This window comes from Ochotona curzoniae, unplaced genomic scaffold (genome assembly GCF_017591425.1).
Source record: "Ochotona curzoniae isolate NIBS_2020 unplaced genomic scaffold, NIBS_Ocur_1.0 contig_1274, whole genome shotgun sequence".
Classification (NCBI taxonomy): Eukaryota; Metazoa; Chordata; class Mammalia; order Lagomorpha; family Ochotonidae; genus Ochotona; species Ochotona curzoniae.
The window spans coordinates 28673734-28678512 of record NW_024465023.1 but is presented as its reverse complement, the minus strand read 5'-3'; the positions used below and the strand labels follow the sequence as shown (position 1 = coordinate 28678512).

At 39.5% G+C, this 4779-nt stretch overlaps 1 pseudogene; it reads right to left on the bottom strand.

The window, feature by feature from the left end:
- Positions 1-2300: 2300 nt before the first annotated feature.
- On the bottom strand, positions 2301-2643 carry LOC121171607 (annotated as a pseudogene).
- Between the last annotated feature and the right edge of the window lie 2136 nt (positions 2644-4779).

Below are 4779 nucleotides of genomic sequence, written 5' to 3'. Positions count from 1 at the left end.
ACCTATGAAACAGTGTCACATAATGCAATGTAATAAAAAAAAAAAAAAAAAACAAAAAACAAAACAAAAACATGGGCATACCTCTCAGTGGTGCATTAAGGTCCAAAATTTATGGATATGTTTTTGTTGGGAGGTAATACAGACCATTGTTCCTCAGATATCAGTATTTAGAATTAGGTGTAATGCTAGTAAACCTGCAGCTACCTGATCCCCTGCAGAGGTCCTGGTTCGGTGCATACGGAGCGGAGCTGAAATTTTGCACTGGTGGTTCTGCGACCACATTTTGATTAAATATGATCTGAAGCAGGGATGGATTAGGCTTTGTAATTATTGCTGAAAATTGTTGGTAAGCATATGTAGGGTTCACATATTTTGTAACACAGAGGTCTTATTCAAAAGAATTTGAATTTGTTCCTTGCTTCAAAGTTTGTCAGTTGTTAAAATGAGCATGCTTTCGGATTTGTTGATGAGAAGAGGTGAGTGAGCTTATGAAAGTAAATTCTGGTTGTTTATTACCATTTCTTAGATAATTTGAATGTCCTCTCTAAATGTGAGCAGAATCCTCTTGTCCTGCAATCAGAATGCAAGGACTATTTGAACTCTTTGAAATGGAAGTTAATGGCTTTTTGGTCCCCAGAATATGCAACTAATGAGTTTCACTGTACTGACATTTTTAATGTCAACATTACCAACAGCAGATGGGAGATGTCTGCATTAGATATCTGTTTCTAATTAAGATGTTTAATTTATGATAAATGAATACATTTCAATCATGTGTGCCTTAAATTCTGTGTATGCTTTGTTGATCAACAATAAAATCTGCCAGGAATATTTTAACACACAATGAAAGACTGAGTCAATCCACTGGACTGTTTTAACAGCTCCTTATATAATAAATACTCAGAAAAGGCAGCACATTAATTCAGCAGTTCTTTTTCCCATATACTTATGGGCAAATTTGGAAAATTTGGGGTAGGAGAAGTAGCACTAGACATCATCCCACTAACACAAATTCTGCTAGCATTTTAGGTATGTTCTTTTGGTCTTCAGACCATGCAAAGAATCATTTTTAATTACATATTGATTCCTGAAACTTTTACCTGATATAACCAAGCCTTATGTTCTCTGTTTATGCATAGTCTATTCCAGTAAATTTTTTTTCAGGATACCAAGCTACATTTACTGTTTACAGTAGAAAGGGCAACAGATTATGTACAAATTGCTAAATAAACACACCAGAGCCAAAACATCCCACCTAGCTCCAACACCAAAACAAAGGAAATGAGAACATCTTCAACAAGATTTCAAGCAAGCCAGAGATGTGGGCTCTTTTGGTTGACTATAAAAAAAGGCAGACAAATTCATCCAGCACCAGTGGGCCCTTCTAGAAGGACAAGAGACACAACTACAGAGATTATAATTTGTTTAAATCCCAAAATACATTCACACAATGGACATCACCTACCAATGTGTAAATTCGGTACATATTTGGAAAGTAGCATAGCACAGATTCATAAAACGTGAAGTCATTGTCCCATGGATTTCCCTTGTAAACACTCTCAGAAGGGGCTGTTTATACAATGACAAAACTGTAAATTCAGCAGTACTTAACTGTACTTTTTAATATAGAGACCATAATTGCTATCAGAAGCAAATATTGGAAGAAATCTGAGCCCATGCCATTACCAAAGAAGATAGGTGATATTTACTTTCTTCCATGTTCATAACAGGGAAAAAGCAGATTGCTGATGTGCCAGACTTTGCCCATGTACAAATCATTGGGGACAGAGTGGGGTGGGGGTGCTGGTCCTTGGACCCAAGGGTTGGGCTCCAGGGATGGAGAACACTGAACTGTTTTACTGAAGGATTTGGCTAGTCCTAATTACCCTTAGAAGAAGCATTACAGATTTTACCTTCCATTTTGACACACTTGACAAAGCTTAACTTTTAATATTTAGTGCTTCAAGAATCTGTGCCTATAACAAGTCATAAGGAAGATACAACTTCCACCCCAAATGCAAGTTCTGTATTGGAACAAAGGGAGCCCAGCACTGGGGAGCCAACGCCCATCCTCAGAGGAGAACCCACACAGATTCAGGGAGTAAAGTAAGGGACAAACAAAAACAAAAGAAAAAATTAATCCCCCTAAACTCATTTTACCTAAATAAATTTAACAATGCTGATTGGCCCAATTGGAGTTGTGAATTCATCCTTGCAGATAGTGAGTCAGAGAGGAACTCACTTTCATGTGCATCCTTAAGTTTCTGCAGACTCTTGTGCCTGGCATGGTCTTGTGCTCACTATTCCACACCAAACATGAGGATGCCAAGCAGGGCATCTCTCTCCATGCCACACCCTAGCGAGCAGCTGGTCATGCCCCCTGTCTGCTGCTGGATGACATTGATGCTGTCCTCATTGTCCAGCTCCAGCTGTGCAGGTGTGTCTGCCTCGTTAATTGGTTGCCCATTGAGCCTGAATCTAATCTGCCTCATTGACAAGCCCTGCCTCTCACTTGATCTGCTTGCTCAGTGAGTTGTGCCTCTTGATCTTGAACAGGATTTCAGAGCTGTCCTGGCTGGCCACTTTCAGGTTGATGTGGTCATTTTTGGTCTTCACTCCCTTCTTGGGCTTCTCCTTGGACATGCCTTCCCGCAATCGCAGCGTCAGCAAAAGCAGAGCCAGGCAGACGGCTCTCCGGCCCACCACTCTCCTGCTATTCCAATTACTTATTGCTTCATGGCAAATAACACCAAAATTTAGTGGCTTAAAACAAGAGGACTAATTTGGCTTAAAAATCTGCAATTTTGGAAGGGCTTGTCAGGGACACCTTGACTGTGCTCCTTTCAGCACTAATGGGAGTGTTTCAAAGGCTAGGGCTAGAATCATCTGATGGCTTGTTCACTCACATGTGTCTCTGTTGATGCTGGCTGTTGGCTGGGTCCTAAATTTGGGCTGTCAGCAGAAATGTCACATGTGATCATTAAATGTTGCTTGGACTTCCTCAACATGTGATAACTAGATTTCAAAGTTAGGCTTCCTGCAAAAGGAAGCCGGTTGGAATCCATACTGTCTTCTACGATTTAGCTTCAGAAGTCACACAACCATACTTTTTATTCACTGTAAACAAGTCGTCTGGGGCCAGCACCATGGCATAGAAAGCTAAGCTTCCACCTACAGTGCCAGCATCCCATATGGGTACTGGTTCACGTTCCCTCCACTTCCAATCCCAGCTTTCTTCTAATGTCCCATTAAAGTGCTTTGGCTCCTGTACACACATGGGAGACTAAGAGGAAGCTCCAGGTTCCTAGCCTTAAACCAATCTAGCTCTGGTCACTGGAGCTATTTGAGGAGTGAAGCAATGGATAGAATCTCTCTCTCTCTCTGTACCTCTCTCACTATCTTTTTTAAAAAAAAGATTTATTTATTTTTATTGACAAGTCAGATATACAGAGAGGAGAGACAGAGAGGAAGATGTTCCGTCCGATGATTCACTCCCCAAGCAGCTGCAACGGCCAGAGCTGAGCCAATCCGAAGCCAGGAGCCTCTTCCGGGTGTCCCATATGGGTGCAGGGTCCCAAGGCTTTGGGCTGTCCTCAGCTGCTTTCCCGGGCCACAGGCAGGGTTGGATGGGAAGTGGGGCTGTCAGGATTAGAACTGGTACTCATATGGTATCCTGGCACGTTCAAGGCGAGGACTTTAGCCTCTAGGCCACCGTGCTGGGCTCCTCTCTCACTATCTCTATCTCTCCCTCTTTTTCTCTGTGTATGTGCCTCTCCTTCACTTTGTAACTGCCTTCTAAATAAAATTAATCTTTAAAAAAAAAAAGAAACAAGTCTTTGACATAGGCTCATATTCAAGGGGAAAAGAATAACTTTCCATCTTTTTATGGCAGGAATATAAAAGAATTTGCTGATACAATTTATAAAGCATTTGCATAATATTCTGTCAGGCAAATACATCAAGCTTAACCATATAACCTATCGTTAGTTAAAGGTTGTTTCCATTCTTAGACTATGATTAACATATCTATTTAAAAGGTTTTCTAAAATTATCATATATTGCATTCCACTAACTAGTTTTCTAAAGAGGATTTGTGTAACATATATAGTCATTTAGTACATGTGCTTTGACTTTGAAAAGTTTAATATAATTAGAGACCAATTGAGATAAGATCTTTGCAGGAGTTAGGGCTGCTTTAACAGAATATAAACTCAAAGTCACAGAGAAGTAGCTTGATATTCCTATCTTACAATCACCAAGAAAACTGAATACTTCTAAAACCATAAAATTTACATTGTGAGTAACAATGTTTACCAAGTTGAGATGAACCATCAAAAATAATTTTTTAAGTATATTCACATTGGCAGGTATAGGGTCTGGGCAGACAATATGCCCAATGTAAGGGGCTGAGAGAGGACAAATGACGGTAACAAAGAGTCTTTACTGGATTGTATGGGACTCCAAGCAAGTATTTGTTTTAATAGAGTTTCTAGGTATATGAACAATTTGGTTAAAAATGCATGAAGAAATTTGTTGTTATATTTTACTTGATGATGAATATTTAGAACTTTGGGTAGAGACCAAATGCTTGATCAAAACAATTGATTTGTTTATTGTCCAAGCAGAGCACATAAAGATTCTCTGTGTAATCTAGGCATCATTTGTTCCTGCTCAGATCTAAAAATCTTTTCATGTTTTTTAACCTGAAATGTGCCATGCTCAGAAAATTTTCTAACACTGGTAGAAAAGTTTTTATTCACAGCATTATGTCTTTGTTTC